Below are 15,323 nucleotides of genomic sequence, written 5' to 3' on the forward strand. Positions count from 1 at the left end.
TTCTGCACATGGAGAGACAAACCCTCTTATTCATAGCTTGAAGTGAGTGCATATGAGACGGGGGTAGAGAGAAAGAGAGAGAGTAGTAGGGAGAGAAAGAAGGTGAGAGAAAAAGGAGAGAAAGAGAGAGAAAGAAAGAAAGAAAGAAGAGAGAGAGTGAGGGAGAAAGAGAGAGAAAGATACAGAGAGAGATCTGTGTGTATGTAAGTTTGGCATGAATTATGTTTGAGTTGAGTGTGTATGTGTGTCTTAAGGAAACATGCTGTGTGTTATAGACAGAATCCCTGGAGCTCTGTCTGTTTTCTGATTGGTTGCTTTTGGTTCTGTTTACATCTGTGAGGACAGGATCAACATGACCACCCAGGCACTCAGAGACCCACTGAGCTGCCAATCAATAAGAAGTCCCATAAGCACACGCTGAGGCAGCAAGAGCCAATCCAAGATCATAGGGCTGCAGCACAAACAGGCCCATGAGCCAATCATCAAGCACGGTCCTCCTGAGTCAATCAGGAAAATTTGCTCTATTATCACTGAAAGAGCTTTCGTCTGATCGGCGATTTTTTTTTTGATTGACAGGTGAACTCTCTGCACTTCTGTTACAAGGTAAACCAGCACAAAACACATCTTAGACATGTACTATAGCCCAAACATAGAGTATCACTCAAACACAAAACACTACATAAGCAAAGATAACGCACACAGGGGATGTATGAGAAAGCTCAAGACTTGATATTATTAAATAGTATTATAGTTTAAACATATTATACATTAATCTTTGTTGCACTTCAGTTTTTAAATTTTTCACATTCACATTTTCACTTGTATGTTGTTATAACTCTCTGCCATTCAGAGCACATTCAATATTCCTGGACAGTACTCACAGTGTATCCTCAGTGTGAACAGTCCTCACATTGCACAATATAACACACGTAATGTATAACTTATATTTACTCTATTATATCTAATGTACTGACTTTTTACATTTCCTAAATACTCTTAGAAGCATTAATCATTTTGTATGTGTTTTTCCTTGTGTGTTCTATGTCTTTCCTATTCATGAGCTTAATTCTCTCAGACACACATTTTAAACTTATCAGTTATTCATTTGGCATACAATTCACCTACTCATTTAACAGACTTGTATTTACACATTTCTCAGCAGGATGCCGTGATTTCTCTACACAATCACATATCTTAAATATCCAGAGAACATGACACAAAACCCACAGTTTAGTTTTGAACACAACAAGGCCGCAAAACACCAATGTCAGGTATTCTCATAAACAAAGAAGCAATGTAAACATGTAACCAAAGCTAACTATTTAACATACTCACACACATTCACACAAATTCCTTATACGTTAGAATAAAAAAAAAAAAAAACTCATAAAAACAAGAAATCCAGGCACAGAAACACAGAACACAGTAAAAATGTAATCATGGATAACCATGGAACATTACATGAAAATTAGAATGTTATAAAAATGCTACAACCCACCGAAAACCTGAACAGAACACAAACGTGCAATTCAGTGCCCAAGGAAAAAAAGAATTAAACTAACTAAAAATGAATTCTATTTACATTGTACATGTGTATACCAAAAATACAAAGAAATCAAAATAGAGAGCAGTATGTAGCTACACAACAATATGGACTGACACACAAACGGACTGAGCCACGCAACGCTGCACAACATTTTACACTACATATGTGATGGTATAATCAAAACCTGGAAACTTCTATTTCAATACAGTGATAAAAAAAAGGAAAAGCCCACTTTAAAAACTACAAATAAAATGTAAAGGTACTAACAATAAAGAATTTTATAAGTTTCTGAGTGTGAAAACAAGTTTTGTCTGAAAATCCAGATTTTATTGGCAGGATTAGCTGTCAGTTGGTCAAGCAGTAGGTTTAGAATGCTGGGGATAAGGAGGAGAGAGAGGCAGTCTAGTGAGTCTGTATTTATTATTGTGGAGATTTACACAGGGACAGATGGATTTACAGACACACACACACACACACACACACACACACACACACACAATCTGACAGGCTTACGTATACAGTCCATGAGATGGGAGATGCAGTTTACAGTTTGAGTTTGTCAAGTTATTTAAAACAAACTGATAAGTACTGGATTTCTCCATCATCTCATTCTCTGGATTATAAACTTTCTGAAATTATTGACTTGAAATTAAACGAATCAAAGAATCAAAAGAGTGTGACTGCAGGCAAGCATTTCTGCATTTTATTCATGATTTTATTTTATTGTGTACAGGAAAATAATGATAACATAAATATGTAAAGTATTTTAAAGTATTGTGTGTGTGTGTGTGTGTGTGTGTGTGTATGTGTGTGTGTGTGTGTGTGTGTGTGTGTGTGTGTGAGGATTTAAGGGTTTGGAAGGTGAGCAGGGAAGACCCTGTGTCCATTTACATGACAATTAGCTGTAATCCTACAGTAAGGACTAGAGGCACATATCTGGGTACAGAGGGGGAGTTGGAGAAGGGGGCGAGGGGAGGATAAAGGAGGAGAGGAATCCCTGTGGACGACAGTCATCTGCTCTGAGACACACACAGACCCTGTCCTGTACAGTGTGTGTACTGTACAGCACATATACACTGTACAGCACGGTCAGTCCGAGAGACTAAGAAAACTGATCAATACAAATCCATCTGTCCCCATTTACCCCAGCAAACAGTTTAAAAAGCCAAATGAGAAAGACAAACACACACACACACGCACACACTTACACACACACACACACACACACACACACACACACACACACACACACACAGAGACACATATACGGTATGAACCTAGATTTATAATATCTGATATACTGTTATAATATGATCAAGCGCAGAATGATTCAAACAAATCAGAAGCTCAGGCAGATACAAACAAAGACCTAAGTATGTACAAGATATTAGCTACTATTGGACACACAGCTAGGCCTACTTATGATTTAAACTGTATTGCTTTCTGAAAGACGGTGTTTGATGGACTGCAGAATGAGAGCGAGAGACAGAGAGACAGAGTGAGAGACAGAGAGAGAGACAGAGAGAGACGGGGTGAGAGACAGAGAGAGCAAGGTGTTCTTACTGCAGACACATCACATCATTACTGCTGGTAGCCGGATGTCCTGTTGACCTCCAGTGGTCAGAGGTCAGACGCAAGCAGGGATTACACCCTAATCCCCTGCCTTCCCATTTCTGTGTGTGTGTGTGTGTGTTTGTGTGTGTGTGTGTGTGCGTGTATGTGTGTGTTTCCCATTAGATAAACGCAGTGTATGTTGACTTCAAGTAGATATGTCATATTTGTAAAGTTTTTTGACAACACCACTGGCTTATTACTGTTAAAGTGACAATAACACGACCAGGCAGATTTACACCACATATAACCCAAAAGAACTGACAGAAATGATTAATAATACAGACTAAACCATGTCAGTAATTCTCATTACAGTGCTTTGATCATGGCAATAAATACATTATTCAATGACCACTTCGTACCCTACTGTAATCTTGTGTCATTTCTAAAAGTTTCTGACTTTCGTTAAACATAAAGAAAACCTTCATTAGTCATGAGAGGCAACCACCTCTAAACAACAGCCACTAAAACAATGCACTCTTTAGCTACAGGACCTTTACCCAGACCTCAGTTTCTCCTTCTGAATCAGAGGGCCACCTTCTGTAGACGCACAACAGTCTATATATACACATAAACACAAATTCACACACACATAACAAATTACGCATATACACACACACACACACACACACACACACACACACACACACACAGATTCACATATCACAACTTACAAAAATGCCTGTAGACATGCGCACCCACACACACATACACATGCACCCACACACGTAAACACGCACACACACACACACACACACACATGCATTCACATGTATACATGTTGTTCTCATACATAGGGACAGGACAACATTCCTACATTTGCAATCTGCATCAGGCCATGGAAGGAGACACCATCAGCCTTACGCAAGCTCTCACTTTATTATGACAGTCACTTAGCAACCCCGCCTTGCTCTTTTAGAGCATGTAATAAATAGCACCAATATTTTTTTTGCCTTTTTTATTCCCCCCTGCGTATACATCTATTTATATGTTTATGGGTTGCGTGTTAACTTGAGGGTTGTTTGCACCTCATGTGTGTGTCGGCAGGAACCTGAGAATACTGCTGCGTGAGAGAGGAGGAAGAGGAGGAGAGCCTGGAACATCGCTTCGTCTGGGTCAGATTCCATGGTGTAAGAATATGATTGACAGAGAGGAACCATAATCTTGTTGCTTGTTTCCGATACTGCCGTGTTTCAGGGAACTCTAGAAGAATAACGATTCCTGCTCATGTGAAACCTCAGTACATTTACAGAGGTTAAATATGGCTTTGGTGAACAGACACTGGTTAATACTGAATGCTCCCTAGTCCTGTAGGAAACAAAGAGGGATTGTTTTGTGTGTGTGCGTGCGCATACGTGCGTATGTGCATGTTTGTGTGTGTGTATTATCTCTGTACATACATATAACACAGAGGGGAGTTTTCCGGTACAGCTGTGAGGTTTCTGGGGTCTATCTCTCTGATATGTGTGTTGCTCTGTATGTCTCTCTGCCTGCTCTTCTGTGAGAGGATACAGGCAGCCATATCTGTGGGCGCATGCTAATATCTGTAAAGAGACACTGACTAAAGAGAATTTGTGTGTGTGTGTGTGTGTGTGTATGTGTGTGTGTGTTTATTCTACATTTTGAGGTCCCACTTACATGCATGCTGAATAACTACTCAGCCCACCAGTATGGCCTGTACTCTACCAGCACATTATACTGGTCACAGTGGAACCTTACACTGGTGATGGTGAACCAAGATATGCAGGGATATGCAGTGGAGGATTATTTGCCTGAAGAGGCATGTGAAGATTCATTTTGAAGTTTTCCAAATAATGTTCATTCAAGCAAGTAATTTGTTTTCCAGAATGTTCTGGAGGTATGGGAGACAGGGGTTAACATGTTGTAACATTCCTCAAGCAACTTGGGCTTCAAATTTTCACTCACAAACGAGGATACTGGTCTGCAGATCTTTAAATTGACAGTTCTTTTATGAATGTTTTACTGGGATCACTACAGTACGGACAAAAGGTTACTGGTTTTACTGGAAAGCTTTACTGGTTTGATCATTATAGGCGTCTTGGGGACTCGCTGGACATATGGTTGGATACTGGTAAAGATATAGCCCAAAACCTTTGAGTCTGTGTGTGTGGTGTGTGTGTGTGTGTGTGAGAGAGAGAGAGACAAAGAGGGAGAGAGAGAGAGAGAGAGAGAGAGAGAGAGTGATAATGAGAGAGAAGGAGAGATAGGGAGGGAAAAAGAGGCCATGTGTGCTCTTACAAAAGAGGACAGCAATTGTCCAAGCAGACGACATTCTCTTTTCCCTCTTCAACATGGCAGTCCAGAAAATATCAGAGAGTGCGTTTTAATGAGTTTATTGTTGTCAGATACAGCTAGTAATGACATCCATGATAAATACTAAAGAAAAATGTTTTCTTAAATGGTTATGTTATCCTACAGAGCATAAAACTGTGAAGGGATGTGTACTTTCTCTCCCTGACTTCTTTCAGAACTGGACCTGATTACATTTCTAGACAGGTTTTGCCTGGCTTGTATTGGTACCTGCGTAAATAGAGCGTCCAAGTGTGGATTATGTCTCCAGATCTATCACATCACAAACCAAAACCCTCTGATTTGTGAAGCACTACTAACAAAGAGATCAAACTGTCTCAAACCTCAAGAGAAAAAAAGGAAAAACAAAAAAGAGCAGCAGAGGCATCAGTGCTCACACACGCACACACACACACACACACGCACAATCACACAGACGCCCGCGCGCACACACACACACACACACACACACACACTCCATCTCTCTCACCGCAGCCCTACCTGTCAACACTACTCATCGTAGCTTTGAACTGGGGGTCTGGGATGACAATGGTTCTCAGTAAAGGGGTGAGAGAGGACGGCGCCTCTGTCCATGGCTAATCAGCAAATAAATCTCTCTACCTCTCTCTGCCATCCTCCCAATCTTCGTCATACACACACACACACACACACACACACACACACATACACACACATGTGCACATGCACATATGCGTACACACACACAGACACACACACACACACACATGTGCACATGCACATATGCATACACACACACAGACACATACACACACATGCGCACATAAACATACACACACACACAAACACATTCTTACACACAAACACACACACACACTCACACACACACGTACACACACAGCCCACATTCAGATCTTTGTTTTTCTCTGTGAGTGTCTACACTTACTGATGTATGCAGTAGGGCAGTACTATCAACATGAGAATCTGTTCTGGTTGGCTGCTGGCAGAGGTAATAAAAAGAGGGAATAAATTTGAGACGTGAGATTGGGAATTTCAGTACTCTACCATACAGACACAGGTTCAGACCACACAATCATCATTATTACAGTGATCGAGAATCTGGTGTAAAAAGTCTGTGTTTGTATCATGTAAGATATCGCCGAATATTTTCACTATTCAAGTTTTCACTTTTCAAGTTCAAGTACATTCTCTGGAGTTATAAATTTTGAGATCAACCTGATGCTGATTCTTACACTGATACTGATTTGTATCTGTTTACTCTGAAGAGTCTATTAAAGTTTTAATGAACTGTATTTGGCTGATATGCCTAAAACAAACCCACATAGTAACAGAGATAAACCAGAGCAAAGATGTGAGTGTCCTGGTAGCAAGTCCTCTGGTAGCAAAGTATGTCAGTGAGATTGATTACAGTCAACCATGTGTGTGTGTGTGTGTGTGTGTGTGTGTGTGTGTGTGTGTTTAAACAGGATAAGCGGACATGATTAATTGGACCCTTATACACAGCTGAGAAATAAGGTGAAGTGGTCCTACTGTAGAGGTTGCCCAGAGAGTCCACTGATAGAGTAAACACTGGTGTTTGTGGTGCAGCTGAGATACAGGTCTTTATTGGTCAGAACACTGTCATGTAGGTTTTCACTGATCAGGATGTAGACACGTACACCCTGGTTAACGAGGACGCCATCACGCAAGGCCTGGTTTATCAGGACATAGACATGCTGGTAGTGTAAGTGTGTGCACTCAACCTGTGGGATGGGGAAACAAGAGCTCAGTGTTGGCACAGATCATCTTTAAAACACACACACACACACACACACACACACACAGACACACACACACACACACACACAGACACAGAAGTCCCAGAGAAAAACTGAGCTCCTGAGGACAAACTCGTCTCACTTAATAAATGTTTGTAATAATTATACATTTAAGTTTCAACTGTGGTAGACCGTTTCCTTCACTGAGTTAGAATCTCTCTCCCTGATTGTTTATTTTAAACATTTTAAACAATTATCAGAGAGCATAATCAGCAGCTTTACAGACACACACCCATGCACACACACATTTTTTGACACTTATTTTTCCAGAGATTAAATTCTATTGACGTAATGGTCATTCTGCAGTGTGTGTGTGTGTGTGTGTGTGTGTGTGTGTGTGTGTAAAGGCTGTAAAAGAATGTAGAAATGTGCTTATATAGATAACTTCCAACTTGTTACACAGGCTTGACAACAACAGATTCCGAAAAAAAAGATGGCTTACAACTGGCAAAAACAGACCTAGTTTCTGCATACCTGTAATAACACAGAATGAAGTACAAAATAAGATTAACACACACACACACACACATAGAGGGAGAAGGAGAGGGAGAAGACTGGAGTCCTAATACAAATCTCTTTGTCATTGACCTTCAGGACAGTGACTCATATACCCATAACACTCTCTTCTCTCTTCTCTCTTCTGTTAACGAAATTCTTCTATCTGGAAGACAGTTGCTCAGCCCCAGAAGAGTCAGCCAATACAGATATTATTAATCGGTCTTTATTTCATGCGACATGGATGACGCACACCTCAGAGATAAAGCGCACTTCTCACTGAGGTTGAGCTTTTCATATGGTAAGACAAAGACATGTGTGGGGGTTTACAAGACTTTTCTCATGGAGCACAGGATACTTGTTGTTCAAGCCGCAGGTGGCACAGACACAGAATTGACTCAGAGGTCTTGTCATCCTCACAGTAAATGCTCATTGTTCGAACACACGCAGATACATTTCACAACATATAGTAATTTAAAAAACGCAGATCCCTACAATATGAATTCTTCATCATGACAGTGAGTCATAAGGCACAGTTTCCTTCTAAATTTACTATCATAATTCTCTAAATTATTCCCACATTCCCCCCTTTTGACACTCACGTGGCAACAAGCAATAGAAAAATATGCAGCAGCGAAGCAAAGTTAAACAGAAAAATGATCACTCAGGTCACCATCATCATCATCATCATCACCATCATCATCATAATAGAGAGAGTTCCACTAAAACCCTAAAGGTTTCCAATCGGAACCCTGGAAAAGCTCTCCTTTTATCTTCCTTTCTTCCTGTGGCTATCATCTTCTTCTGGGGCACTACTCCAGCCCAGCGTTGGTTCCAGCGCTTTCATTAGTGGAGCAGCCATTATTGTAGTCCTGCCATTGGACTGTGGTGGTCGACCACCATTGATGAGGTCAGCCTTTTTTTGGGGAAAGGGTGTGTTAGTCATGTGCATAGCATTCCCAGTAAGTATTTCATAGGGAGAGAGTCCAGTTGTCTTGTCTCATGGACATCGGTGTCAGGGGCAAAACCTCAATTAGTTTTTTGAACTTTCAGAGTCTGATTAGAGTCTACTGAGCCTCCACTGGCTGGGTGATAGGCACAGTGTGACTCTCTGAGAGGCTCTGCATTACACTATTTACAAAATGAGAGCCATTATCACTTGTCAATTTGGATGGGAGTCCCCATCATGGAATCACTACTCTCAGCAGTGATTTCACTACTGAGACAGCAGAGGCATGCCTGCGAGGAAGACACTCAAACCATTTTGAAAAAATATCTACAAGCATTAGGCAATATTTGTATAATTTGCGTGGGGTGAGTACAATGAAGTCCATTATCAAATACTCAAAGGGACCCTCTGGTTTTAGGAGTGCAGACAAGGGCATGTCTGTGCCTCTGCTGACATTGTTAGTAGCACAAATTACACACTTTTTACAAACTTTTCAGCAGAGTTTGAAAACCCTGGTGCATACCACAGTCTATTTACAACACTCTATAACATGGTCAGGGCCATGAGTCAACTTAGCCAGTAAAGGAAAGACAGAGCCCATCAGGGCTAACCCAGGCACCAGAGGGAAGTTGAGTGCAGTCTTTCTTTAGCCAGGGAGCTCTTTCACCAGCATCAGTCTCTGACTATGAATAGACATCATCAAAGGGGAAAACATTTTCCTGGCTAGAAAGATGCACTTGAAAAATGGGGGAGACAGTAAGAGAGAGAGTAGCTGACTTTGCTGCTGCATCAGCAGTAGCATTTCCCTCTGAAATCGGCTCAGTGGAGCCTGTGTAAGCCTGAAATGTACAAACAGCAACAGTGGTGGAGAGAAGTACAGAGAGAAGGTTAACAATGAGAGACTTGTGAGCTATGGGTTTTCCTGTAGAGGTGAGAAAACCACGTTTTTTCTGGTTCTTTTAACTACATTGTGTGTAGTACACACAGCATATAATGCACAGGATGAGCCGTAAGCAGGATTTCTCAGAGCTGCACCATCTGCAAAGAACGCAGAATCAGGGTTGGGAAGGGGAGTGTCAAACAAATCTTCACATGGTTTGATATGGGTACCACAACCTCTAGACAGGAGTGAGGTTCTCTGTCCCTAGCTGTGGGGAGGAGGCTGGAGCAGTTAAGGATAGTGCAGTGTTTAAGAGTGACATGAGACATAGCAACACATTTTGCTAGTGTAGCATCTTTGCAGGAGTAACATGGGCAGTTTTAGCTTGGAGAATGAGAGCATGAAAAGCACAAGGGACATGAACAGTACACAAAGCTATCATATCAGCAGTGGCGACTGCTACAGCTCTTAAACAGGCCATCATAGCTCTCTCAGTTGCAGAGGGGCATTTGGAGTAGTAGTCAATTGGGCGTTGTCTGCCCCCCATGGGGCTGAGTGAGAACAGCGGACATGAAGCCACTGCATTCAGGCACAAAAAGATTGAAAGGTTTGTTGTGGTCAGAGAAACCCAAGTCAGGGAGGCTAGAGAGTCAGTCATGGCCAAAAGTCAGAGAGTCAGTCATGGTCAAGTGTTTACTACAATGTGTGATGTCTTACAGTGGTTGGGGGATCGCCGCATTATCACAAATCAAGGGGCGGCAGTAGCCTACTAACCTCAAAAAGGACATCGTTTAGTTTCGCTTAGTTTGTGGTTTTGGCACATCCAGAATGGCAAGGACCCGACTTTCGACCCTCCAGAGTGACAATATGGCCAAGATAGCACACGGATTATGAGACAAACTGAAATCTGTCTTTAGAAACCTTGTGACCGTTTTTTACCAGAAATCAGAGTAAAGACATGGTGTCACTTTGTCAAGCTTGACATGAAGGAGAACACAGGAGGAGATCGTTAATATACTGAACCGGAGTGCTGCCACATGGGGGCTCCCAGCCAGAGAGGTTCTCAGCAACAGCCAGAGCAAGTGGAGTGGCGCTGCTTGAGAATCCCTGTGTCACAACCTGCACCTCCATTTTGGACTTTTAGTTTGGTATGTCTTTGTGCTATTGTTCTGTGTCTGTCTCCGCCCCTCACCTGTTCCTGTTTGCTTCGTTTATTAACCTTATTAATTTCAACCAGTCCTGTTTTGCCCTGTTTAGTTCTCCTTCTATTTATGCCCTAGTGTTTTGCCTTGTCTTTTGTCTATCGTTGTTTGTGTTTTAGTGCACATTGTTATGCTGCACATTTGTTATCTGTTTTGTTCCTGTTTTGCACGTGTATTTTGATCTTCAGTTCCAGTAAAGTCCTCCTTTTTTTCACCTTCATCATTGTGTTCTGCACTTGGGTCCTGCACCACACCACCAGCGTGACACCCTGAGGCATACGGGTCCATGTGTAGCACCCTCCATTGAAAGGGAAAGCAAACCAGAACTGCCAGTCAGGGTGTACAGGAATACTGAAAATGCATTTGCCAGATCTATAACAGTAAACCAACAGGAATCAGATGGTACTTGACACATGAAACTGAACAGCATCATTAATGGCTCCAAGATCTTGGACAGGCCTCCAACCACCATCAGGCTTTTTCACAGGAAGGAGCAAGGTCTTACAGGGTGAATGAGGGCATTCAACAATGGCACCTTTTTCTATCAGTGACTGAGTAACAGGCGCAATGTCATCAGCAGCTTCAGGGCTGAGTGGATACTATTTTTCACATGGTCTGAAAGCAGACTTTGGTTCTATAACAGCAGGAGTAGCACCTTTCATGTGACCAAAATCAAACTTACTTGTAGCCCATTAGCTGTTAGGGACTGTTGAGAGCAAAGTTTCTTTTTCTGCAGCTAAAGGCATAAATGTAACTTCCTGTGTTTAACCTAAGCTCTGGATGGAACAAATAACAGCAATATAGGCATTCAGGGAATAGGAATTAATCTGCAGCAGTGGAGAAAAAAGGCAGCCATCCAATTGTTGCCAATCAAAGGCCTCTAACGCTGTCTTAACCCAAGAGCCAATGTCTTCCTGGGCATAGTTTGGATGTTTAAACGGAGAAATATGTGGAACAGAGCCTGATACTGAAAACAAGGCTGCCTGAGGTTCAAAGAGCTTTATGGATGCAGCTGAAAACTCAGAGCTAACAAAAACACTGTTGACAACTAGTGTGCTTTCACCACTTCCTGCCAACCAGTGTGCCTCATATGTGTAGTCTCTGTTTCCTGGAAAAAAGAGTCACATGCAACATAGGAAATCTGGTGTTTCTGAAATCTGTGGTAACACAGAGAAAAAGCCTGTCTGTGTCATGTGGATCTGTGAGGTCCCAGGAGTAGTATTAATCAGTCCCAAGAACGTAAACGGGGTATAAACTAGCAGCATCACAGACCAAATCTGATGCCCACAGGGTCAAGACTCTCATGACCAATGAAGACATCAAATCTCTACCCATCAAATTTGCAGGGCATACATCAGAGAGGAGAAACTAAGGCTCCCCTCTATCATCCCTAAAATGCACAGTCAATGGTTCAGATAGAGGCTCAAGACCTAATATGCCTGATGCTCCTACTGTTCTGAGCAGTTGAGTTGCATTTGGAGTATTAGGGAGCAAATTAGATTGAATCACAGAAACGTCTGCACCAGAATCTACAAGGAATGTCATGCACTTATTTTCTACAAAGAGTTTCAGTTCAGGAGACGTCCTATAATCATCTGTAGATTGTACATTCTGCTGACATGTGATGATAGGCGTGTCTGTGTCACTGTCTAAAAGGTGTTGCTCTATGATCTGACCCACCTCAGTTGGCTCCTATGGTTGATCTAACTGGAATCCTGGGGTATGCACAAGGAGACCTTGTGGGGGCGCATATGGCTAGGATCCTGATTGAGCTTGTGGCTGCTCTGCTTGTCTGGGGCTCTGACCAATGGGACAGTCATGTGCCATATATCCATATCCTTCACAGCGGTAGCATCTCGACCTTTCGGGGCCAGAGTTACAGGGCCCCACTTTGTGATTGGTTACGTGGACTAGGTCTTCCTCTGCCTCTGTCTCTGCCACGCCCTCTAGTGTTGCTGTGTTGGGGTTGTGACTTCCTGGGGTGGAGGCCATTCACCAGAGCAGCCTTCAGCAAGTCTCTGTATTCGGCATTTCCCGGATAAATACCAGAATGAGCAGCAAAGACAGTTTCCATGCAGGTGCAGAAGTCAGCGGCAGACTCACCTTCAGCCTGTTTGGTGATGTAGATCTCAGACCAGCCGGTTCTCAGTGGGAAGGTGTCATGCACAGCAGTGTACAGGGCATCCATCGTGCCGTTAAACTCCTGTGCCCCAGGCCGGGGTAAGGTGGTCCAGGTGCCAGGTCGAAAGTTGGCCCAGTTTGAAACACCTACGACACACAGCTTCCACTTCCTGAACAGTGGGGTGATACATGATAAGCAGTTGTTTCATGGCTGTGACCCATTACTCACCTCTAGTCTTTTGGGGGTCAGGCAACTCACTGGCTACTTCCCACAGTTCTTCTGGCATCCAGGGCCTGTGGGCCAACACTTCCGGTTCCCATCTGGCAGCCACAACATCATCAGCAGTGGCAGGCTGGGGTTGAGGATCAGGGACGCCATCATTGGCATCTGGTGTACTGTTCCAGGAGGCACTCTGTTGCAGAGGTTATACGCACTGATGGCAGGGACAAAACCTCTGCTAGGAGAGACAGGGTTAGTTTTCTCTTCTTTCTTTATCACCTCAGCACCCTGGGAGGAACTCCCTAAATCGAATGCTGAGTAGGCAGGTAGGGGAGGATACAAAGTCACAGGAGAGGGGAGGGGAGGGGAGGAGATGATGTTTGATCCTGCTGGTCCGTCACCATCACTCGCTCAATCTGTTTTGGGTGGGCTGTTCTGAGAGGGAGCGCTCAGTGGAGCAACAGCATACAGAGGATTCAGATCCCCTTTACTTTTCTGACTGTCTTTTTTTTTTTTCATTTGTTTTACTGACACTTAAGTCTTCCATTTTCTGTGATACCATTAAGCCCGTTGTAGATTTCTTTATTCTTATTTCAGTTTCTCTTTCCCACTTCTGGAACAAGTGCCAGTCTATCTTTTCTTTTTTGTTATTCTTTCCCTTCTTTTTCTTTTCCAGCTCTCTTCTCTCTAACATCATCCTACTTCTCTCTAAACAATCCACACTGAGGGTGCCTGTCGTGGGGAATATACCTTGTGTAACATGGTGCCAAAGTGGAACATCCTCAACCTGCCATTATTTAGACTGGACGTGTAAGAGAGGTTGTAGTTTACTTGCTTTGTTTCCCATTTTACCGAGACTGGTTGCTTAGACCTTAAAACCTTTGCTTTCACTTTCAGAGGGAGAAACAATATTGATACTTCATTAAAAAAAGACTTTTTTTGCTTTTTTCTTCTTTTTTTTCTTCCCTATCTCTCTCTCTCTCACACTTGCACCATGTACACAGACATACACGCACACAAAGAGCACGCACACACAGAGAGAACACGCACACAGAGACACACACGCACACAGAGACACACACGCACACAGACACACATGCACACATAGAGCATATGCACACAGACACACACGCACACAGAGAGCACATGCACACAGACACACATGCACAGAGAGCACATGCATACTGAGGGAAACAAGAGAGAACAACATAAAAACAAATTCCCCCTTTCTGATTTTTTTTTTTACTGATCTAGACCAGACACTCACAGGTTAACAAAGTCCAAATAATACTTCAACCCCTGTCTGTTGGACCACGGCAAATCATGTACTTTTATCACTTTCTTAAGTGTCTGTTGTAATTTACTTGACATCAGGAGTTTCCTTTTTTTTAAACTCTGGAGTCTGATATTACACATGGAATTACACAGACTCAATAGTCTGACACCACAAAGGACTCACACAAACTGTGTTTTCCGTAACACAAAGGATTTGCATGAAAACTCCGATATTCACTGCCACACAGGTATTACATGAATATCTATTCACTACCACACAGAAGTTATGTGAATATTATCTAGGTTTCAGATACTGTTGCAAGAATGATTCATAACATCTCACTCACTTAATCAAAGGGATGGAGTGTCCACTGTCCGCTGCCTGTGCCCAACCTCAGGCAGGATCCAGTCCCCTGTTTGTCGCAGTAGAACTTTTCCTGAGTCTCCCAGAAACAACTGCAGGCAGTTTAACCCTCAGACTAGGCTCAGGCATCAATCAGTGCAGCATCCATCCCACCTCTCACATCAAAGGAATGTGAGGGAAATTCTTCTACCTGGAAGAGAGCTGCTAAGTCTCAGAAGAGTCAACCAATATAGACATTATGAATCGGTCTTTATTTCATGTGGCATGGGAGAAGCACATCTCAGAGATGAAGCGCACTTCTCACTGAGGCTGAGAGATACAGAGCTTTTCATACAGTAAATCAAACGAGTCCAAGGACATGTGTGGGGGTTTGCAAGATAACTTTTCTCATGGAGCACAGGATACTTGTTGTTCATACCCCAGATGGTACAGACACACAGTTGACTCAGAGGTCTCGTCATCCTCACAGTAAATGCTCATTGTTCCAACACACATGGATACATTTCACAGCATATAGTAATTTAGCAAGCACA

This window comes from Chanos chanos, chromosome 10 (genome assembly GCF_902362185.1).
Source record: "Chanos chanos chromosome 10, fChaCha1.1, whole genome shotgun sequence".
NCBI classification, from domain to species: domain Eukaryota; kingdom Metazoa; phylum Chordata; class Actinopteri; order Gonorynchiformes; family Chanidae; genus Chanos; species Chanos chanos.